Consider the following 25,586-nt stretch of genomic DNA (forward strand, 5'->3'; position numbering starts at 1 on the left):
CAGACATCCACTCCACTGACCTCAAGGCACTGTCCTTTTTACCTTCTCCCCAGTAGCCCCCAAACACCTGGGATCCTTTAGATATCAACCAATTGGAAACGTTTTCTGAAATTTTAGTCCTCTTTTCTTTTACAAAGTCTTGATTTAGACTTCTCTAACGTTATTTTTAAATATTCATATACATTGAGATGGGTTTGGTTTCTAATTGCCCTTTCATGGTGTATATATCGCCTTACTTAGCATCCATATACTATGTCTCACTTTATTTCTTCATCTCATGAAAGCAAGGTGGTTGTCCTGCTCCTGTAATTCACTTTAAAGGCACACATGTTATTGGCATTAGGAATGGTTCATTTATCTAAATTTAGAAAAACATTTTCAGTAACCAGGTCAATAGAACAAGCAAATATATGAATTGAGTGATAAAACAATATCACCAAATATTTAAATCTCAGGAGAGAAGATTCAGTGTTGAAGATGAAAACATCAAGAGGAAAATATATTAGTAAACATTAACTGCCATTTGAAGAAACACACTTAAAAATATCACTGACAACATACCTTTCCCACAGCAGTTAAGATTTCCCATGGCCAACCAGGAACTCAAAACCTCCCTACTCTTCTCCAACTTTAACTTACACCAACTCACTCACTACACCAACTGAGTGGAAATGGAAGGTAAGATGTGCATTCCACATTACCATGGTGACTGGTCAACATGGAACTTTCATTGTGAGCACATGCCACATTCTGAGCTGCTACTATTAGAAAGTGTATTTTCATGTCCAAGTGTGTTGTTGAATAGTTTGTGTATTGCTTCAAAAACTGAAACCTAGAACTATTTATTAATATTTGTTGTTAATAAAAATAAGTTAAATTAGAAAAAAAGGATTTACTTCAAAAATTATTTCATTGATCAAAAAATCATGGGATGAAAGGGATACATAGCTATAGTTTTGAGAATCAAAGAAGATTCCATTTCTGGTTTGTAATTCTAAACCAACACATGTCTCAATCTTTCTGAACCTCCAAACATTTGTAGATAGAGAAAATTAAAATGTCTTTTTGATTCAGAATGAAAATGTATACAAAGTGTTATCTTTTAAGAGTTGAGGAAATTTTCAGGAAGGAGAAATTTTAAGATCACATCCCCCTTATTTTAAATTTGAAAACAAAACTATTTTCTATTTAGTAGGATTTAATCCAATCATTTGAATTAATCTTCCTCTTCCATGACTCCTGCTGTGGAATCCATTTTTTTGCTTCTCATCCTAACCTGTCATCTCATACCACAAACACTCATGCTTGAACATGCACATGGTGAGGTCTATACAAACAATGTATGCAAAGTCTTCACATTGTAAAAGCTATCTATGCGAAACCCAAGGCCAACATTATAACTAAATGAGAAAAGGAGAAATCATTCCCTCTAAGGACAGAAACAAGACAGGGATGCCCTCTTTGAAACTCTAGTCAGAGTAATCAGACAGATGAATGAAATTAAAGTGATTTGCATAGAATAAGAACTCAAATTATCACCCCTTGCTGAGGACATAGTTCTATATTTAGAAGATCCAAAAAATTCCTCCAGAAAGCTTCTAGAACCAATAAATACATTCAGCAAATTAGGATATAAAATCAATACCCATGAATCAAATGCATTTCTATATATAAGCGATGAATCCACAGCAAGAGAAAGTAGGAAAACCTCCCCATTGACTCTAGCCTCAAATAAATAGAACACTTGGGAATCAATCTAAAAAAAGAGGTGCAAGACCTCTACAATGAAAACTATAGAACACTAAGAAAAAAAATTGAAAAAGATCTTAGAAGATGGAAAGATTTCTCATGGTCTCGGGTAGGTAGAATTAATAGAGCCAAAAATGGCCATACTACCAAAACTTTTACAAAGATTTAATGCAATTCCTATTAAAATCCCAATGACATTCTTGTTTTTTAATTAAAAACACGAGGCAAAGTCTAATGCTCTCCCACATGAGGTCTTTCCCTTTGGGTCTCTCCTGACCCTCTTTTTGGCTTTGGCTTATGCTTTCCCTCAGGGAAGTCATTCCATGTGGACCTTCAGGACCTTCTTTTTGCTTGGGGCTTTTGCTATCTCCCAGGTTGCATCTGCATGGAAGGTTCTCAGGATATTCATCCTGGCCCCAGCAACTCAGGCAACTCAGGACAAGGCAACTCTGGGAACTCTGGACACACAGGTAACTCTGGACACATTGAAGAGCCATTTCCTCCTGGCACCCCACTGGAGCCCACAAGCCAGGTGGATAGCTGACAAGAGGAGACACCTGGGGTGCAATTGCTGTCACTGCTGTGGCTGCTGTTCTTGCTGATTCTGATTTCATTACTACAGGGGCTTGTAGAGATGTTTAGTATGGGAATCCGACTGGGATTGGCACTGAATGGGACACAGACATTTTCACATGGGGTTGCAGTGCCTGGAGCTAAGGACCTGGGTGTCCTGGCACATAAAGCAAAGGTGCTGGGGCTGGCATCTGGGCCTCCAAATGTGGTATGCCCTGTGTTCCAGGTGCTACCACCTCTGCCTGCTCCTCTCCTTCCAGGGACCATGCCACAGCACCATGCTGTTGGGCTCCCATAACAGGTACAACCTTTGGGGGCAATGGATCTGCGAAGGCTGACCTCTCAGCCTGAGGTAGCCTCTCACGTAGCACTTCACGCTCATCCATTGCCTGTTGAAAGACAATCTAAGTGAAGTGCAGCTGAGTAGTAGCATCATCACGGTCCTTACACAGCCACTGCAGCTCAGAGGCCAAAGCCCAGCAAGCCGCCTCACCCTCCTCCAGTTGGTCCTGCAGCAGACAGGCACGATGCCCCTGCTGCTCCCGCTGCCTTGCCACCACTCGCATGCCCAGGGCAAGGGCACTTCAGGTGCATTCCCTCTTGAGGTCTCGAGGCACCTGAAAGTCCACCACCACAGTGCGAATCCACTCCTCTACCTTGTTCCAGGGACAAGAGCGAAAGGCCATGTAGAACTCGGGGCCATCACTGTTCAGGAGAGCTTCATTATTAATGAATCGGACCACCTCCTTGTGGAGAAAGCCACTGGCATGCTCGCCAAATTCCACTCTCATGGCTCTTGCGGCCTTTATTTCTTAATTTCATGAAAACGAGGTGGATGTCCTCCCCTTGTTTATTTATTCACTTTTCTGTTAAAATATTTATTTATTTTAATTTGTTATTTGTGATGGCAGAATGCAATTCATTTCATATTAGATGTAGAGAGCACCATTTTTCAAGTCTCTGGTTGTACAAAAAGTATTTTCACACCATTCATGTCTTCATATATGTACTTAGGGTAATGATGTCTAACTCATTCCACCATCATTTGTACCCCCATGCTCTCTCCATTCCCCTCCTTTCCCTTTGCCCTATCTAAAGTTCTTCGATTTCTCCCATGCCCTGCTATCATCATTATGAATCAGCATCCTCATATCAAATAAAGCTTTTGGCCTTTGATATTTTTCGATTGGCTTACTTCACTTATAATTATATTCTCCTACTCCAACCATTTACTTGTAAATGCTATTATTTTATTCTCTTTTAGTTCTGAGTAATATTCCATTGTGTATATATATAAAAGTTTCTCTGTGTATTCATCTACTGAAGGGCATCTGGTTTTGTTCCACAATTTAGCTATTATAAATTGTGCTGCAATAAACATTGATGTGTCTGTGTTCCTGTAGTAAGCTGTTTTTCAGTCCTTTACATCTAGGCCAAGGAGTGGGATAGCATGGTCAAATGGTGGTTATGTTGTAAGTTTCCATGAACTCTCCATACTGACTTCTAGATTGGCTACACCAAATTACAGTCCCACAAGCAATGTGTGAGTGTGCCTTTTCCCCTACATCCTGGACAACTCTTAGTGTTGTTTGTAATCTTGATGGCTGCCATTCTGATGGGAGTGAGAATCTTAGAGTACTTTTGATTAGCATTATATCTCTACCAATGAATGATAGTCTTCATATAACTAGAAAAAGAAACCACAAATTTCATTTGTAAAAATAAGAGGCCTAGAATAAACAAAGCAATCCTCAGCAAGAAGAATGAAGCAGAAGGCAACACAATACCAGAATTTAAACTATACTATGGATCAATAGTAACAAAAACAGCATAGTGTTGGTACCAAAGGACACATGTGGAACAATAACACAAAAATACAAGACACAAAGATGAACCCACATCTAGATGATCATATGGTCCTCATCTTTAAGTTTATTGAGGTGAAAGATTTATACAATGAAAACTACAAAACCCTAAAGAGAGAAATAGAAGAAGATCTTAGAAGGTGGAAAAATATAACTTCTTCATGGATAGGCAGAATTAACATCATCAAAATGGCGATATTACCCAAAGTTCTCTATAGGTTCAATGCAATGCCAATCAAAATCCCAATGGCATTTTTTCTAGAAATAGATAAAGCAATCATGAAATTCATATGGAAAAATAAAAGACCCAGAATAGCAAAAGAAACTCTAAGCAGGAAGTGTGAATCAGGCGGTATAGCGATACCAGATTTCAAACTATACTACAGAGCAATAGTAACAAAAACAGCATGGTACTGGTACCAAAACAGGCTTGTGGACCAATGGTACAGAATAGAGGACACAGAGACTAATCCACAAAGTTACAACTATCTTATATTTGATTAAGGGGCTAAAAGCTTGCAGTGGAGGAAGAATAGCATCTTCAAAAAATGGTGCTGGGAAAACTGGAAATCCATATGCAACAAAATGAAACTGAATCTCCTTCTCTCGCCATGCACAAAAGTTAACTCAAAATGGATCAAGGAGCTTGATATCAAATCAGAGACTCTGTGTCTGATAGAAGAAAATGTTGGCTCTGATCCACATATTGTGGGGTCGGTCTCCAAATTTCTTAAGAGGACACCCATAGCACAAGAGTTAATAACAAGAATCAACAAATGGGACTTACTTAAACTAAAAAGATTTTTCTCAGCAAGAGAAACAATAAGAGAGGTAAATAGGAAACCTACATCCTGGGAACTAATTTTCACTCCTCTCACTTCAGATAGAGCCCTAACATCCAGAGTATAAAAGAACTCAAAAAATTAAGCAATAAGATAACAAATAACCCAATCAACAAATGGGCCAAGACCTGAACAAACACTTCTCAGATGAGGACATACAATCAATCAACAAGTACATAAAAAAATGCTCACCATCTCTAGCAGTAAGAGTAATGCAAATCAAAACCACCCTAAGATACCATCTCACTCCAGTAAGATTGGCAGCTATTATGAAGTCAAACAACAACAAGTGCTGGCGAGGATGTGGGGAAAAGGGTACACTTGTACATTGCTGGTGGGACTGCAAATTTGTGCAGCCAATTTGGAAAGCAGTATGGAGATTCCTGGGAAAGCTGGGAATGGAACCACCATTTGATCCAGCTATTCCCCTTCTTGGACAATTCCCTAAAGACCTTAAAAGAGCGTACTATAGGGACACTGTTACAACAATATTCGTAGCAGCACAATTCACATTAGCTAGACTGTGGAACCAACCCAGTTGCCCTTCAATAGATGAATGGATAAAAACATGTGGCATTTATACACAATGGAGTATACTCTGCACTAAATAATGACATGGAATTTGCAGGGAAATGGATGGCACTAGGGCAGATTATGCTAAGTGAAGCTAGCCAATCCCTTCAAAATAAATGCCAAATGTCTTCATTGATATTAGGAGAGCAACTAAGAACAGAATAGAGAGGAAGAGCATGAGAAGAAGATCACCACTAAACAGGGACGAGAGTGGGGAGGAAAAGAGAGAGAGAAGGGAAATTGCATGATAAAGGAAGGAGACCCTCATTGTTATACAAAACTACATATAAGAGGAAGTGAGGGGAAAGGGAAAAATAAACAAGAGAGAAATGAATTACAGTAGATGGGGTAGGGAGAGAAGAAGAGAAGGGAGGGGAGGGGAGAGGAGGGAAGGGGAGGGGAGGGGGCATAGAAGAGGATAGGGAAGGCAGCAGAATATAACATACACTAGTATGGCAGTAGGTAAAAAATGGTTGTGTACCGGTGTGAATCTGCAATAATATGTATATAGGGTTAAAATGGGAGTTCATAATCGGCTTGAATCAAATGTGTGAAATATGATATGTCAAGAGCTTTGTAATGTTTTGAACAACTAATAAAAAAAGTAAATTAAATAACAGAACATGTATTACATGGAACTGTTTTTCTCATAAGCACTTAAGTGAGTGAATGCACCACATGGAAGCTATCACAGGCATATTGAGATACTCAGGACTGCAGCTTAACCCAGCTGATGCTCACTGTGGGTGGGGGTCTGCACTTGGCTGCAGAATTGGGTTTCTGTTTAATCCCAGGGGTGCAGGAGTTGTACAAGACTCATATCCACATTAGAATACCAACAATATCCTCGGGCGAAAAGGTAGACTCTGCCTTACAGCTGAATAAGAGTTGCAGAACATGGGGTGACTGGAGGACATCAGTGGCCAGCGTACCTGTTCCCTCAGCGACCATGGATAACTTAGTACCACCGGGCAGAAGGTAAGAAAACCAAGGCAGCAACACCTGGCCTTGACTCAGGGGACCAGAGGCCATGGCCTACAATCAGCACCCTTCTGACCCAGGAGGTGGGTGGCAGGAGGCATTAACAGCAGTGGCTCTGTCAATATTCAGAGCCCTGACTGGGCTGCAGGTCCTGGATGGCAGATATGTAGGTATGCAAGGCTTGTCCCCAGCACTGAGCTCTGGCAAATTTGTCTATGGAGCAAACCACCTAATTGCTATACTTATTCACTTGTGTGCACAAATCAAGAAAAGGACAGTTAAAATGCACATGCGGTGTGATCTCTTAGCATAATGATCAAATGAGGAGAACAGCAGGTCTCCTACAAAAAGAGGTTTTTGTAGATGTTAGAATCACCTAGTGATTGCAGGAGACAGGACACAGAAGGACTAGGCTGCAGAGAGAGCCACTGTCTCAATGGGGTCTCAAGAGGCACACACTGGCTGCTCAGTTTGCTTCCTAGTCACTGTGCTTAGAAACATTTGACTAATCAAAGGCTGTGATTACAATTTTAAGAGTAACTGCTCTGGCTGTTAGGGACCATTGTGTCTTTTATTAAAAGCATTGTTCTGGGCGCTTCTGACAGACACTAGGGCATTTTAGTGCTTCCCGGAAGGCGGCCACTGCCTCCTCAGACTTGAGCATCTGAACTACCAACTGACCAGAGTTCCAGCCAGGGTGACCCTCACCGTGAAGGTAAGAATCAAACTGCATGTCCAGCAATGGCTCCTGAGTGGACCACAGAAAGACGCAGTTAGGAACACAGTCCAAAAACAAAAGACAACATTTTTCAAAATATTTTTTACAGCAGCATAACTAATTTACAAAAAGCTACAAAATTCATATTTACCAGGACACGTCTGTTAAATAAAAACATCATGTTAGTGTGCATTTAGGCAGGGCTATGTACAAGGATTCTGGTTCTTGCTCTCCTTAGAACAATAGCCCATGCCCAATGGGGCTCACCATGGCAGGGCTGCAGGGAGGATAGCAGAGGCAAAACAGACCCTCCACACAGTGGCACCCTGCCCACCCTGTTTCCCCTAAAACTTACCCCGGCATCATGCAATATTCCTGGCAGCCCCTGGAGGCCGGTGGGAAACAGGGCTCAGACTTCCCAGTCAGGGTGAGCAGCGATGACTCCTTTCAGCAGAGCATCCAAGCAGAAATAGAACTATTTCTGAATGAGAAAAGACAACATGAAAACCAAAAGTGTGACAGGTCTGTGGATACGAAAACAAAGTCAAATGAAAATTCTCCCCAATCCACACTGAAACCCACCCAGAAGCCCCCTGTCATGGTGCTGCTAGCCACAGTCTGATGGAGCCTGTTAAGAGTTTTTCTTTCATGAACTTTCAGATCAGAAAAGATTAGCACAGCACCCAGCAGCCTCAGGCCTAAGATTACCACAGAGCTGAGAACCTGGGCGGCACAAGGTCTGCTGTCCCCAAGCCCCAGGCAGCACAGTGTAGGGGCGCGGGCAATAGGAACTGCAGGGCTGAAGGGAGGGGAAGCAGCTCCAGGTTCCTGGAGCCCCAGCACAAGGTCTTGACTCCAGCAGCAATGATGGCATCCAAGAGGCCATCTAGCTGTGTCAGTTGGAGAAAACCAGGAAGGAGTACAGCAACAAGAGGCCAGTTCATCAAGAAGGGGCTGAAAGTTGCCAGCAGCCTGGGTAGCTCACTGAAAAGTGTCTTCCCTGATGCCCCCAGGAGAACACCCAGCAAGAGGAACTCAGCAGTCTCTAGGGACACAGACCTCATCCCAAGGGGCTTGGACTCTTACCACCTCTCCAAGCCACCAAAGGATGCCACAGCTGCTGCACCTCCAGGAAACACCACCAACAGGAGGGAGCCTATGGAAGTGACCTTGGCGGGGCAGACACTTCTGTTGAATTGATGTGCACTGAAGCAATCCGGAGTGTTTCCAAGACCACCCTGGAAGGCAGCAATGGGCCTGCATCTGTGAGCACACGCTTCTGCTCCTCCAGTGTGCCTTCCCACTCTAACGGGAACAGCAGCTCTTTGGATAATTAGGACAGCATAGAACAGAAGATCCAGGTGTTTTTGGCTCTGAAAACACAGTCAGGAAGCCTGCTGCTGAACTTGCAGAGATGCCTTCCCACACCTCCCTGGCCTCTCCTTCCATGTCCACTTACATCATCCCTTAAGGCTCTTTGATCATGTTCAGTAACAGGTGGGGGAGGGGATACTTGGCCCCTTCCCTGGATGGAGCATGCACAGCCTCCTTGAGGAGACTCTGCAGAGTGCTCTACAATCTAACTTGCCTCAGAGCCTAAGGTTTGATCATGGGCCTGAACTTGCTTAAGTGAAAGGATCCTCTTTGCTTAAGGGATATTTATACACCTACCTTCCAGAGATCCCTTCTAAGGTACTTGCACCTCAGCTTTGTTTCTTGTGTGATTTTCAGCCCTACAAAATCTACTCAGTTTGATACCTGAGGCCAGGTTCCTCCAGGACCTTTCTTAGGTGAGTCTTGTTCTATGTCCTGGGCTTCTTTGAATGTCCTGGAGAGACCCAAAGATTCAGCCCTCAGACTCAGGTTACAGTCCAGGGCATAGGATGAACTTTCTGACTTCCAGTTCAATGCCTGACTCTTAATCTTCTGTCCTGAACCCCCACCCTAGCCTCTTCTTTGTCTTTTCTGGGCAACTCTATCCTCTGACCTGGAGTAGTACCTCTGCTGCTATTTGTTGATAGAGGAGGCCAAGAGCTTGCCATTTCTTCTAGATGATACTAAAAGCCTCTGTCACCTGAAATAATGTGGACAGGAGTACTGCCTCGCTGTGCCAGCTGCACCCTGTCCTGCACAGCACAGAGAGGCAGCTTTTGTCCCATGCATGGAGCGACACTGGTGTATTTCCTGTAACTGAGTCTTAGTATGAAAATCTGTCTCTAAGCCTTGTGTTTTAATAGAAAGTGGAGCCTATTGAATAAACTATAGCTATTCTTTAATGTGTCCAGCCTACAGAAACTTTTGTGACACATTTTGGTGCATTTACCACCTTCACATTTTATGCTGGAATCAAGACTGATGCTTTCCTCTGCTCCAATAGCAATAGTAGAAATGTCATCAGAACAGCTGTTGCTCTGGCACAGCAGTTCAACTGTGTGTATATCACCATCACCATCACCATCACTATCTTCTTCCTCCTCCTCATTATAACCTCTGCTACAACTATTTTACTCCACCGTGCACATTTGCAGTGCATAGTGGAGAATTTCCCCATCAACTCAGTGTGTACTTTCTTCAAACTGGGGACTTCCTTCCCATATCAAAGGGGGAAGTGTTCTCCCACCACACATAAAAGCAACCATTTGTTGATCCAATTTTCCACATTTCTCCAGAGGAAGGTCAAGACTCCAAGAATCATCTCACTCACTGAGATCTAGGTGAAACTTTTTTCAATTAATGAGGCCCTTTCTGTTATTATATCATTTAATTTGAAAACAAAATTAGAAAGCCATACATGTAGATATAGTTGAGGCCCAAGGATACTCTATTGACAGGATAACTGAGAACATTTCTTTCAAACTAAGAAAATTATGCTAAACATAGGTATTGCTTTTGTTGTAGCAGGATTTTTAAAGGTCATCTAGGGTCGGGGGAGGGCATGAGGCCAGGATGGGAGGCACAGCTGGGCACACACTTTATAACGGTGCACACAAATACATATATGCACACACTCAGATGAACAGTGATGTTTTTATTATATGCATAGGCTAGAAGAGGGTCCCTATGTCATGAGTAGATGGTTTTATGTTACAGGGACCTGGTCCTAGTTCTAGAGCCATCCCCAGGATGTGTACAAGAAGACCTATAGCCAACTTCTTTGTCTTGTCCACTCTGTGATGAGTGTGTAATTTCTCTAGTTGCCTCACTAGACTTGAGGCTGATGTGACATCCAGATTCTGGGAGGAGAAACTTACCTATGCAGTAAGTATAAACATGGTTAACACAGCCTTAATAAGTTATGTCCTCTGACCTATTCACTTGGGCCAAGGGGTGGAGAATCACCACCCTTAGAATCCAGGATTTTTGATGAAAAGAACCTTTTTAATTTAGATCCATAGTATTTATTGTTGCTTAATATAAATCATAGTGCTCTGAAGTCTTATTAAGAAAGTAAGGCACTAACCAGATAGATTTGGGCCTATTTTTCTTTTAATATACACAGTGTCTCTGGTTCAATTTTTAGGTCCTTGATTCAATTTGGGTTGAGTTTTTTGCATGGTGAGAGAGAGGGGTTTAATTTTATTTTAATGTATATAAATTTCCAATTTTCCCATCATTATTTTTTGAAGAGGATATCGTTTTCTCCAATGTACATTTTTTATGCTTTTTGTCAAATATAAGAGAGCTCTAATTATGGGCATTGTTCTCTGTGTTATCTATTCTATACCATTACTCTACAAGTCTATTTTGTTGCCAATACCATACTGTTTTTTGTTATTATTGATCTGTAGCATAGTTTAAGGTCTAGTATAGAGATGCCACTTAATTCACTCTTCTTGCTAAAAATTGCTTTAGCTATCCTGGGTCTCTTATTTTGTCAGATAAATTTCATGACTGCTTTTTCTATTTCTCTGAGAAATGTCATTGGGATTTTGATTGAGATTACATTAAATCTGTATAGTGCTTTTGGTAGTGTGGTCATTTTGACAATATTAATTCTGCCTATTTAAGAAAAAATAGATCTTTCCATATTCTCATGTCATCTTTTATCTTTTTTCCATAGGGTTCTGTAGATTTCATTGGAGAGATCTTTCAGCTATTGTTAGGTTGATTCCCCAGGATTTTATAGTTTTTATACTATTCAAAGTTAGTAGTTTTTCTCATTTCCTTTGCAGAAGATTTTTTTATTGATATTCAGAAATGCCTTTGATTTATGGGTGTTGATTTTGTATCCTGCTACTTTACTGACTTCATTTACTAGTTCTAGCAGTTTCCTGATGGAATATGTCGAGTCTTTTAGGTATAGAATTATATTGTCTGCAAATAGTGCTAATTTGAGTTCTTCCTTACTTATCCATATCCCTTTAATTTATTTTATTTGTCTAATTAGTCTGGCCAGTGTTTCAAGAAATATGTTAAATAGAAGTTGTGGAAACGGGCACCCCTGTCTTTTTCCAGTTTTTAGAGGAAATGCTTCCATTTTCTGCCTTGGTGTCCTAGAATGGTGCTCCCCAATCTTGTGGCCATTGGCCATGTAATTTATCAAATTGACAAACTCAGCTTTTTCTGTCACAGGATCTATATGCCAAAATATCATGTGCTTGAAGCTACTGAATTAGGCAGGATAGACATGGAACATTTCCATAATCGCAAAAATTATTGAATGATGATGCTCTATAAATCACCAGGAGCAAATATTATGGATAATATGACCTATTTGGAGTTCAAATCTAGTACCTTTCAACAAATACCTTGCTAACTGTGTTTCAATATAAATTTTTTGTTAAAAAGAATAAATAAATAAATAAAATAGAATGATGTGGATACAGCTATCAGGAGCTACATTTATGAATTCTGTTCTCGAGCATCCACCAGGTTTTACCTGGCCTCTTCCAATCACAGGATTACAAGCACCTCTCTTGAAGGCCCCCTCCCATTCTGGTAAAGGCCATTGACTCTTATGGTGTCCTTTGACAGAATCCCTCTTACCTTCTAGGCTAATGAGGAAACTAGCCAATCAATAAACCACTACCCCCGCCACTCCAGATAATTATTGTGCATGGGAATTCATAGCCATCCTAGGAGTATGAAGCTGCTGGCATTGGTACCACACTTAGAAAATTAGTAATTTTCTGTTTTTATAACAGGTCCTAGTAGAACATGACTCAAGCCCACTTAGTTATAAGCTGGGAATGCTGCTGAAATAAGACAAAAGCAACCACCACCAACAACAATAACAATAACATAAAGCCCTCTACATTTATGTGGGGATTTTTCTCTAAAAAAGACCTTGAATTTTTAAAAATTATCACATCTCCATATAGCTTCTGCCCAATAAACCCCTCAATGATAAACAGTTTTTTCAAAGATTATTTTCTGAAATATTTTTTGAGGAAGTAAAGAGCAACCCACTTGGGAACAGTACAGAATGTGACCACTTTTTTGCTAGATTATAACATAAAATTCTAATGAAGCTGTGGCAAAGACGAAGACCCTTCACAGACTTCAAGAACAGACAGGAGATTTCCTCCTGCTGACATGGTCTCAAGTCAGAGCTGCACCCAACTTGGATTCTCCTGAGGCAAAGAAGGCCCACAAGGTCATTGAACTAGCTGTTCTGTCACAAGGGGGGAATATATATCATAAATTACCAAATAATACATCTAATAAAACTAATAATTACAAAATGCTATCTTTGACATAGTTTAATTATATTTAATTTTGAATGAAAGTGTCTAATCTTTAATACACCATATTTATCTTATTGCTGATAGATGAGATTTTACTACCAGAAAGTGATAACTTAATGATCGCTGTTAAAGAATGCAAGTCCAAGGAGACTTCAAGCATCAATTATTTATAAGCAGACTTGCTGCTGTGTCCCCATGTAAAGGTAGCAAAACTCCTGTCATGAGGTTGATGCACCCCTGCATCACCTGACCACAATGATCTCATCTGAAAGAGACCAGAAGTATGGCACAACCTTGAACCTCAAGAAATCTTAGAGAGGTAAGGCCACAATAATGTCTTAGAGTCAAGTTCATGGAATACTGCCTTCATAGCATACATTAAGAGTGCCTGAGTGGCAACACACTATCCCATGCTAGGTTGTGTGAACAGCAAACTACTTACCCCTTAGGCACAACCCTGGGCATGAGGCTATGTGTTTAATTCCCTGCTCTTACTCCATTGCTCACTCCTTGATTGGTCACTGCAGAAATTGCATTGGTGGCTGCCTGTAATCTGATAAGCTACTGCCTGAGTATATATACATGGTAACTTCACAATAAAATGAGACCTGCTTCCTGCTTGATGTCCAGAGGTCTTGATTAGTGACTTCACAGACACAGCCTCTTCTACAATTTTTTGTGAAACCCCTTGCTGGACCAGAAAGAGCCCACATAAACATCAGTACATAGCATTTGTCTTTTTTTTTTTGAAGGTTCAAAAAAAATTCTTGTAATGTGACTCTCCTGACCTCTAATGAATGTCAGTATGTTTAGCATTTCCATCACCACAGGTTCAATATTTGGATATTTACTCACTTTCTCTTTGTACCAGAGAAGGTTATTCTTCCATTAGAAATGACTGGGTAATTTTTGCTTTTCTTTAAGCATTTATTAGGGTGGAGATAATGAAAAGAACTTTCTGTATCCTGCCATTTTCTAAGAATGACAGTTCCTTCATACTATTTTAAGCAGGATTCAGCTTGTACATGAGTTCCTTTTTTTCTTTTAATCTATGCAGAAGGTTTTACTTTTCTTCACACTGCTTTTCACATCATACCTACAAGTCAACTGATGGAGCTATGCTGAGTAAGAAAAAAATACCAATAAATTGATGATAGGTAGGCCTACTTACATCTTCTATGGAGGTTGTAACAACTGAGTTGTTGCCTCAGATTATTGGGAGAAAATAAATTCAGTGTAAACTCACTAAGCTTGTAATACTTTAGCCTAATTTCAATCTCCACAGAGAATTTTAGGTCCTCCAAGGCATCTATTTACCACAGGATTCTGCAAAGTAACCATGGATCCACTAGCTACAAAATAAACCAGGGGATCATCCCAAAATTTATCTGGGACCAAACCAAACCAGTAACTGTTTCTCTTCTGCAGGATTCAACACCCTCATCATGAGAGTCATATTCACTAATGAAAAAAAAATCTAGTACAATTTTCAACTGCATTGACCATATGCAACTTTGCTTTGATTTTGATCAAAGTATTAATATAATCACTAATGAAACATTTTAACTAGAAAAAAATCATGATATACACTTTTAAAAATATTTATTTTCTAAATGTTTATTTTCTAGATGTAGGTGGACACAATATCTTTATTTAATTTATATGTGACACTGAGGTTTTAACCCAGTGCCTCACATGTGCTAGTTGATCACTCTACCTCTGAGGAAAAATCCCAGTCTCTCATGATATTCACTTTGATGTCTACGTTTTTGTTTAAAAGAGTGTTTTGATTCTTCCATGTTGTTCTGTGGATAAGCAGTTTACTTATTTTATTTATTCTATTTATTTATTTCCTTTGCACCTGCAATGAAACCCAGGGGCACTTAATCACTGAGCCACATCCCTAGCCCTTTTATTTTTTTTTTTTTTTTGTTTTGAGACAGAATCTCCCTAAATTTCTTAGGACATTTCTGAGTGGCTGAGGCTGGATTTGAATTATGATCCTCCTGCCTGAGCTTCCCAAGCTTCTGGGATTACAGGCATTATTTTCATTATGTTTAAATAATTTGACATTTTATGAATATTTAAAAAAACGTGCTGAACATTTGGAATCTTTAGTTGTAGGCACATTTTTAAATGGGCTCAAACACCGGTAGGATTAACTTGTTCTTGTGTTCTATTCTCTATATACAACAATATATGATATGATTCAAAATTACTAGAAGAAAGTAAATGTGATAAACAAAATGAGAAATGATAAGTATTTGAGGAGGCAAAATGATAATTACACCATTATTATCAATATATGTGTCAAATTACTATATTGTATGATAAAGATATACTTGTGTCAGACTGGAGTGGTGGCTCAGTGATAAGCACTTTCCTTGCATGTGTAAGGCACTGTGTGCAATCCTCAACATGACATAAAATAAATAAGGATATAACAATTTTCTACAACTAAACAAAGAAATTAAAAAAGATATATGTGTAAATTAAATTGTAAAGTTATGAATAGTTGCACATATATATCAAAGTATTTTCCCCAAGATATGTATTAATTCAAAAGAAAAATATAGTAACTTTATAGTGGATAGACCCTTTAGACATCAACTTAACTAAGTGATCAAGGTCATCACCACCAGTAATCAAACATGTTGAAGACATGAGCCTCTTGATATGGCGAGCTGAGAAGGAGCCACCACCATTTCTGTGGTATTGCCAAAACTGCAGAGCCTCTCTCTGATCTAGAGAAAACAAGGAAACCCACAGTTCTACAAAACACTTGTTCCTCAGTGCTGTCAAGATCATGAAAGATGAGTATAGGCTGAGGGAATGTCACCAATGTTAAGGTCTGTAAACAAGTCAGGATGGCGCCTGGCATTTTGCCAGAGGGAGTGATTTGTGAGGTGGCGCCAGTGAGGCATTAACTGTGGAGATTTCTTATTGGTTGACTGCTGTATCTAGTTTATGTTAATTAAGATAAGCTGTGTGGAATGTATATATACCCCTCCTGTCCTACAATAAATGGCTCCGACTCCTGCTGTATCAATCTACACAAGTTGTTCGTCACCCCCTGGTTATTTTGCTGCAGCCAGACTGTGGCAACCAATCGATCAGGGACAAAAAAGAGAAATAACAACTAAATGCAGTGTGGGGTCCAGAATGGGGTGATGGAATAAAGAAAGGATCTTGGTAGAAAAATGGGAAATTCCAATAAGAGCTGTTTTGTTTTGTTTTAGGTACTGGGGATCTAACTCAGGACTGCTTTACCATTGAGCTACATCCCCAGCCCTTTTTTATTTTCATTTTTTTTTTAAATTTTGAGACTGCGTCTCATTAAATTGCTTAGGGCCTTGGTAATTTGCTGAGGCAGGCCTCGAATTCCCTATCCTCCTGTCTCAGCCTCCTGAGCTGCTGGGATTACGGACATGCACCACTGTACCCAGCATCCAATAAGATGTGAAGTTCAGGTGATAGTACTGAACTAAGGATAAGTTCTCAGGGTTGATCATTTACTAGGGTTATGTAAGATCTGAATATTAGGGAAGGCTAGGTGAGGGGTGTACTGAAGCTATCTGTTTATTTTTGGCAACTTTTCTGTAAATCTAAAATTAGATCAAAATAAAAGTTTTAAAAAGTTGCCACATTGAAAATTTAGGGCAGATGCCTGGAAGGCCTCATGGGAAATTTCACTGCTCTGCCTGTCTTTGGATTTGAGATTGGGAGACCTCCTGTCCTCAGAGCATTAAAGCACCCACAAAGATTTATTCAGTCATTCTGGCCTATGGTTGGCCAAATGGCTTATACCTTTAAAACAGACAGGCCCCCCCACCTCCTCTGCAGTATGGAGCCCTGAGCACCCCACCCCACCTTGGGATTCTCATTCTGGCTGGCGGAGGCTGCGAGGTGAGGCTGCAGGAGTCTGGGGAAGGCTTGGCAGGTGAGTGAGAGGGTGCTCCAGAGGGAGGGAGGCTCAGACAGTGGTTAGCTGCAGAGTGGGGCTTAGCAGAGGCGAGGGGAAAAGGGAGGGGGGCTCTCCTTCCCAAGGGGCCCTTTCATGTTGAAATCAGCCATCATGAATGCTGGGGGCCCAGGAGCCCAGGCGTGGGAAATTTGAGAGCCCCCTTATGTCCCCTCATGTGACAGTGCCGTCTGTGGCTCTCAGCCGGCCAGCCAGGATGCATTAGGAGAAGTGTCGGTGTGCACCTGGGGCGGGGGAGGGTCCCATCAAGACGTTGACCCACTCAGAGAAGGGAGATTTGAGGAAGGAAGTTCTAGACTCTCCTGGTGCTGGAGGGGAGGGTGGAGTGGGCACCCTGTGGGCTTCAGGATCAAGGGTTGGGCAATTGGCGAGAATCCAAGAGAAGGCTCTGGTCCCAACCTTCTCCAATGCCCTGAGTAGCCTGCTTCTCGCCAGCTCTGAAGGTGCAGACCCTGCTGACAAACCTCCGGGGACAAGGAGCTCACTCTATCCTGGGAGAGCGTAGGGTCCAGGCATTGATTCCACCTCTGGATTCAGTTTTCATTCCCTGCCAGGAAATGTGAAACATTGGACAGGGGAGGCTGTGGCCCCATCTTCCCTGGTACACTCTCAGCCCAGGAGTGACCCCTGCTGTCCGGACAACCCTGGAGGCAGAGGACCTTGCTGGCTAGCTGTGCACAGATTGTGCTGGGTGGCCTACCAGCCCCCTCCCCACCCCGCATTCAGTGTTGCTCTCCGCTGGCCCCCAAGGTCCTCTTCAAATGTACTGCCACAGGAGGGAGGTGGGTGAGGCCAACATCTGGACCAAGGGGACATCGTTGGCCCTCACAGCTGGAGCTATCAGCAGCCAATGTTTACTCAGACATTATTTTCCTTTGTAAGTTCCTGACCCCCAACATGCCCCCCCCCGAGGAGAGGGTCCTGAGCCTCCTCCCCACGACTGGGCAGGGACGGACCCGAGAGTGCCGTGGCTGGCTGGAGTTCAGATCCTCCCAGCAGCTTCAGCTGCCTGAGAGAAGAAAGGGCTAGCCAGCTGGGCTGTCCGTGCCGAGGTGTGGGCACAAGTAGGACAAGGCCATGGAGAAAGTGTGAGTGGACCCTGGACACAGCATGGTGCAGAGAGAAGGGGCAGACGCCTGGAATGTTCCAGAACCTTGCTGGCTGACCTTGGGTCAGTCTGTTCCTCTGTATCATGTGCCACCATATGGGAATATTTTCTTGCCATCTGATTGAAAATAGTCTCTGTTTTAGTCAGCTTTTTTGCTGCACGATGGAAGGACCCAACCAGAACAATTGTAGAGAGGGAAAAGTTGCCTTGGGGGCTCAGGGTTTTAGAGGTCTCAATGCACAGACAGCAGGCTCCATTCCTCAAGGTTTGAGGTGAGCTGAACCTCATGGCGGAAGAGTGTGGTGGAGGGAAGGGGCTCACATGATGATCAGGAAGCAGAGGGAGGCTCCACTTGCCAAATACAAATATATATCCCAAATAATTGGCCCATGACACTCCTCCCCAGCCACACCCCACCACTTCAGTCACCACTCAGTCAATCACTATCAGGGGATTAATTCACTGAGGGGTTAAGACTCTCACAACCCCATCATTTGTCCTCCGAACCCTCTTGCATTGTCTCACAGCTAAGTTTTTTGGGGACCCCTCACATCCAAACCAGAACAGCCTCCTGCCACACCTATCCCCTCCCGTGCCTGTTTGCCCTTTGTAGCATATGTTCCAACATGCACCCCTCTGCTGGAGCACGACCACCAGGAGGGCAGGCAGGACCTCACTTTACTGTCACTGCTCCCTGGCATCCAACCAATCTTCCACAGCTCTTCCCTAGCTTGCCCCTCTCATTCCATCTGCTTCAAGTGACATTGTGGATTGGGGTCAGAGAAGGACAGACCATGTTCTGTGGTGGCAGGCTCTGGCCAGAGGAGTTTTCTCCTGGAGCACAGCGAGTCCCAGGTGGGCACTAGGGTGGGAAAGACTATTATGCCTTCATGATAATAGAGTATGCATTCACATGAGGAACAAGATTCAGAGATGTTCACTAACTTACCTAAGGTCACACAGCCCCAAAGTTACAGAACCAAGATATTAGCGCTGGTTCAAGGTTTTCTCTTTACTCTGCTGTCTTCTGTAAAAGATGTTAAAAGTTCTCATTTAATTTCCCAGGACACTTGTGTCCCACACTCCATTGTATCTATACATTCTTTCTATATCATTGCATCCTCAACCCCAACCTTGTTGATGAGCACAGAAGACAACATGAGCCTGATTTCACAGACCAGAGAGGAGCCTGTAGTCACACAGCCAGTAAATGGCAACACCTGAACTAAGCTCAGGTCAGCCTCATGTTGGCACATTGCCCTTAACCTTCTTCCAGGCTGGGACTAAGCTTTCAGGTCTCATTGGCTGACACGGGGCTCCTGACCTCCCAGCCTGCATTAACACACCGTGCTAGAAGCTTCCCAGGGACCTCACCCTGGACAGAACCTGCTCCATTTACCCCATCCACAGGGTCATTTCAAAAACCCCTGTTGGCCCTTCAGTGAAGAGGCAAAGGGTGTCCAGTCTGCCAGGGCCCAGGAAACAAGGTAAACCTTAGGCTACTACGGAGCACCTACAAAATACTCAGACTCAAGGCAGCTGCAACTTGACTCTTGCTGAAAGCCAAGAATCAACCCAAAGAATATTTACTGCATCTCTGCAATATGCCTGACATTCCATGAAATCATTTTCTTTTGTTATTTTGTGGAATTGGGGATCAAACCCACTGGTGCCTTTATCACTGAGCCTTATAACCCTGGCCCTTTATAATTTTTTATTTTTATTTTTTATTTTGAGGATCTCAGTAAGTTGCCCAAGCTCACCTGAAGCTTTTGATCCTCCTACCTCAGCCTCTTGATTCACTGGGATTACCAGGAATGTGTTTTTTTGAATATGAAATACGTTTATGAAAAGACATGAATTAGTCCAGTGCTTGCTATGTGGGATATAGTCACCGCATACAATCCATGGGAATCTTTATAGAGTCTTGCAAGAGGGGCTACAGATATCACCCCCATTTTGCAAATAGGTAGAGTGAGACTCAGAAGAGCCAAGCCACATGTCCAGGATCTCCAAGGTAGCAAGTGGCAGGGCAGGGAATAGAACCCAGGTTTTCCCAACAAAAAGTCTATGTCCTTCAGGCCTATAATCCCAGCAGCTTTGGAGGCTAAGGCAGCACGATTGCAAGTTCAAAGCCAGCCTCAGCAACTTAGCAAGATGCTAAGCAAATTAGCAAGACCCTATCTCTAAATAAAATATAAGAAGAGCTAGGAATGTGGCTCAATAATTGAGTGCCCCTGAGTCTAATCCCCAGTTCTTAAGCCATGTGCTGTCTGTCCCTTCCTATGAGCAGAGGGCCCTGCACTTCAGCCTCACCTCCTCAGACATGCTTTTAGGAGCACATCCTACTTCCCCATGTCTGGACATGCTCACTTGAAAAGTGGGAGGAACCCTGGGAAGGCTCCTAAGCAGGCCTCCGGCTATGGTGATGGACCCAGGATGCCCACCCTTGTCACACCAAGTTCAACCAACAGGTCCCACTCACTGTCCTCCAAAGCAAAGGCAGTCTGTGTAGAAAGGAGTCCCCTTCATGATGGTCCCTCAGAGCTCCCAGGGGCTGTCTGGTGGCACCTAGGAGGGGGCTGGGGGGCTGTCCCTCCCTCTGGGTATTTGGGAGCCGGTGCCCAGGAAGCCTCCAGAGGATGATGATGTGGAACTGGAGCCACTGGCCCTTCCCTGTACATGATGAGCAGGGAGTGTGTTGATGGATATGCTGATTTCACTATCGCGTAAACCATTACCATCTAGAATTTGGCAGCCTTCTGGGTGAGAAGGGGAGGGGAGGGAATTTACTAACTTCCTCATGTGTGTGGTGGCATCCTTTACTCTTGAATGAAGGCCATTGACCTGATTCACTCCTGGAGGCCTGAGGATAGAGGCACCGCACTCTCTGGGTCTCTCCCTCCCGTCCACCCTCCTCCTTCAGAGGTCTTGCCCTTGGCCAGGGCTTCCCCCCCACTTCAGGGGGTGCCAGGATGATGGGAACCCAGCTGTCTACCTTCCCCATGACTCCACACTTCCCCATCTCATGGTCATGTTCAGGGAGCAAGAAATGGACATCTTGGTGTGGTAGGGGTGAGGTGCAGGCACCTCTAGGCCAAGAGGGAAGAGAATCCAGAGGGCTTCCTGGAGAGGGAGGCTAGGGGTCCTTGCCAAGGGGCTAGTTGGGGGCGGGGAACAGCCTGGACAAAGGCTGAGAGGTGGGGCCACCAGCAGATGTGAGGGCCTGGGCAGGTGGAGAGGAAGGGGAGGGACGGGTGGATGCTTCTAGAACAGTCCTCCCCGAGTGTCAGCCCCTGTCCTCTCTACTCATGCCCACTGATAAGTCCTGGGCAAGGGCGACGGGGTGAGGAGAAATGCCCGAGGCTCACTCATTGCCCAGGGCCCTGGCTGGGAAACCAGCTAGGAGGGCAGGACAGCAGGTTCCCCCCGAGCACTGTCCTGGTTGACAAAGGCAGGCTGGGGGCAGGAGGGACTGGAGAGGGTGACATTCTCCCTCGAGGCCGCCCATGGCCTGCTACCCCAGCGCTCAGGGGACAAAGGACAGCTGTTCAAACACTGATCAGGGAGTGGGGCTCCATGAGGTGGGGTGCTGGGAGGTGGGGAGGCCACCGTCACTGGGTGCGCTACGCCCCGTGGGTTTGGCCCGTGCTGGATGGGCACCTGCTGGGAGTGTGGGACATGGGGCAGAACGAGGGTCTGTCCACCTGTGTGCACGTAAGTGGGCTCCTGAGTAAGACAGAACGGGTGTGGGGGGGGGGCAGTGCATGCATCATGGGGCGGGTGCACATGGTCTGCGCATGTGCAGGTGAACTGACCCTGCCAGTCCCTTCTGCTTGGGCAGTAATGCTGGTGCAGGGGTGTGACATCCACGCTAGTGAGCGTGCGCTGTCCCACACACATGCATGTGTGTGTGCATGCTGCACTAGGAGGACAGTGTGAGAGGCCGACACGGTGGAGGCCCGAGGCTGGCTTCAGTCCTGGAGCCCACGAATCCCCAGGGCATTGTCCCTTTCAGTGCCCAGCGAGTCCCCAGGCCCAGCACCTTCGCCCCTCACCTTGGAGAGGGCGTAGAGGTGGCCCCAGGTCCTCCCTAGAATGGTCTCCGTGGACATCCGTCCCATGCCTCTGCACCCCACCCCGGGCTGCGCTCACTCCAGAGGTGCAGGTGATGGTGGGGGCAGGTGTCAGTGGTGCTGGCACGAGGCAGGTCCGTGTGTGTCCCTGAGCCACAGCTTGGCTGGAAAGCTGAGGGGACCTAATCCCTGGTCTCCTTTGGCCAGATATCATGCCTGCCCTCCCAGGACAGTCCCCCAGAGCCACCAGAGCCCCGCCAGTTGGGAACCTGATTTAGGAGTCAGGGAACTCCAGGCTCATGGCCCTGCCCCCCACCCGCCCCTTGCCACCTCGACCTCCTGTTTGGTGAAGGGGACACCGAGCTGCAGCCCTTGGGCGACAGAGGAGCCTGAGCCCTCCAGGTTGAGCGGAGATTTCAGGGACTGGTGTGGCTTCTCTCTCCTCCTCTCTCTGGGTCTCTCCAGCAAGTCGTGCTCCCACTGCTCACACACTTTTTAAAATGTCAATAGACTGTCACTCACTTTTCTTGTTATACTTCTTAAAATGAACGTTTCCTCTAGTCGATGGAGGGAGGTGACACTGGAGTCACGGGCTTGGCTTTATTCCTGTCCAGAGGAGATGGACTGTGGAGAGCTCAGCTTTCAAAGGAACTATTTTATTTATAAGGATTTTCCTAATGTCATGAATGTGCCATGCCTGGCTTCTTTGTGCCCACTCTGGAGAGAAGGGGGGACTGAGCATGGCCCAGGTGGGATGGCTTTCTTTACCCTGAAGCCCAGAATCCTAGAGGAAGTGACCTTCAGCAGTGTAATGCAACAGTTTCTTTTTTTTTAATTAATTTTTATTGTTGGGTGTTCAAAACATTACATAGTTCTTGATATATCATATTTCACAGTTTGATTCAAGTAGGTTATGAACTCCCATTTTTACCCTGTATACAGATTGCAGAATCACATCAGTTGCACATCCATTGATTTACATATTGCCATACTAGTGTCTGTTTTATTCTGCTGCCTTTCCTATCCTCTACTATCCCCCCTCCCCCCTCCCCTCCCCTCTTCTCTCTCTACCCCCTCTAGTGTAATTCATTTCTCCCCCTTATATTTTTGTCCCCTTTCCCCTAACTTCCTCTTGTATGTAATTTTGTATAACCCTGAGGGTCTTCTTCCATTTCCATGCAATTACCCTTCTCTCTCCCTTTCCCTCTCACCTCTCATCCCTTTTTAATGTTAATCTTCTTCTCATGCTCTTCATTTCTACTCTGTTCTTAGTTACTCTCCTTATATCAAAGAAGACATTTGGCATTTGTTTTTAAGGGATTGGCTAGCTTTACTTAGCATAATCTGCTCTAATGCCATCCATTTCCCTGCAAATTCTATCATTTTGTCATTTTTTAATGCAGAGTAATACTCCATTGTGTATAAATGCCACATTTTTTTTTTATCCATTCGTCTATTGAAGGACATATATGTTGGTTCCACAGTCTTTCTATTGTGAATTGTGCTGCTATGAACATGGATGTAGCAGTGTTCCTATAGTGTGCTCTTTTTAGGTCTTTAGGGAATAGACCGAGTAGGGGAATAGCTGGGTCAAATGGTGGTTCCATTCCGAGCTTTCCTAGAAATCTCCATACTGCTTTCCAAATTGGCCGCACCAATTTGCAGTCCCACCAGCAATGTACAAGTGAACCCTTTTCCCCACATCCTCGCCAGCATTTGTTGTTGTTTGACTTCCTAATGACTGCCAATCTTACTGGAGTGAGATGGTATCTTAGGGTGGTTTTGATTCGCATTTCTCTGACTGATAGAGATTGTGAGCATTTTTTCATGTACTTGTTGATTGATTGTATGTCCTCATCTGAGAAATGTCTGTTCAGGTCCTTGGCCCATTTGTTGATTGGGTTATTTGTTATCTTATAGTCTAATTTTTTAAGTTCTTTGTATATTCTGGATATTAGGTCTCTGTCTGAAGTGTGAGGAGTAAAAATTTTTTACCAGGACGTACGCTCCCTATTTAACTCTCTTATTGTTTCTTTTGCTGAGAAAAAACTTTTTAGTTTGAGTAAGTCCCATTTGTTGATTCTAGTTATTAACTCTTGTGCTATGGGTGTCCTATTGAGGAATTTGGAGCCGGACCCCATAGTATGTAGATCATAGCCAACTTTTTCTTCTTTCAGACACCATGTCTCTGATTTGATATCAAGTTCCTTGATCCACTTTAAGTTAACTTTTGTGCATGGTGAGAGAAAGGGATTCAGTTTCATTTTGTTGTATATGGATTTCCAGTTTTCCCAGCACCATTTGTTGAAGATGCTATCCTTCCTCCATTGCATGCTTTTAGCCCCTTTATCAAATATAAGATAGTTGTAATTTTGTGGATTGGTTTCTGTGTCCTCTATTCTGTACCATTGGTCCACCCGCCTGTTTTGGTACCAGTACCATGCTGTTTTTGTTACTATTGCTCCGTAGTATACTTTGAAGTCTGGTATAGCTGTACTGCCTGATTCACACTTCCTGCTTAGCATTGTTTTTGCTATTCTGGGTGTTTTATTTTTCCATATGAGTTTCATGATTGGTTTCTCTATTTCTACCAGAAATGCCATTGGGATTTTGATTGGCATTGCATTAAACCTATAGAGAACTTTTGATAATATCACCATTTTGATGATGTTAGTTTTACCTATCCATGAACAGGGTATATTTTTCCATCTTCTAAGATCTTCTTCTATTTCTCTCTTTAGGGTTCTGTAGTTTTCATTGTATAAGTCTTTCACCTCTTTTGTTAGGTTGATTCCCAAGTATTTTATTTTTTTTTTTTTGAGGATATTCTGAATTGAGTGGTTGTCCTCATTTCCATTTCAGATGATTTGTCATTGATATACAGGAATGTCTTTGATTTATGTGTATTGATTTTATATCCTGCCACTTTGTTGAATTCATTGATTAGCTCTAATAGTTTCTTTTTCGACCCTTTTGGGTCTGCTAGGTAAAGAATCATGTCATCTGCAAATAGTGATAATTTAAGTTCTTCTTTTCCTATTTTCATGCCTTTAATTTCTTTCGTCTGTCTAATTGCTATGGCTGGTGATTCGAGAAATATGTTGAACAGAAGTGGTGAGAGAGGGCATCCCTGTCTTGTTCCAAATTTTAGAGGGAATGCCTTCAGTTTTTCTCCATTCAGAATGATGCTAGCCTGAGGCTTAGCATATATTTCTTTTACAATATTGAGGTATGTTCCTGTTATCCCTAGTTTTTCTAGAGTTTTGAACATAAAGGAATGCTGTACTTTGTCGAATGCTTTTTCCGCATCTACCGAGATGATCATATGGTTCTTATTTTTAAGCCTATTGATGTGGTGAATAACATTTATTGATTTCCATATATTGAACCAACCTTGCATCACAGGGATAAATCCTACCTGATCAGGGTGCA

Source organism: Callospermophilus lateralis, unplaced genomic scaffold, assembly GCF_048772815.1.
Source record: "Callospermophilus lateralis isolate mCalLat2 unplaced genomic scaffold, mCalLat2.hap1 Scaffold_210, whole genome shotgun sequence".
Taxonomy (NCBI): domain Eukaryota; kingdom Metazoa; phylum Chordata; class Mammalia; order Rodentia; family Sciuridae; genus Callospermophilus; species Callospermophilus lateralis.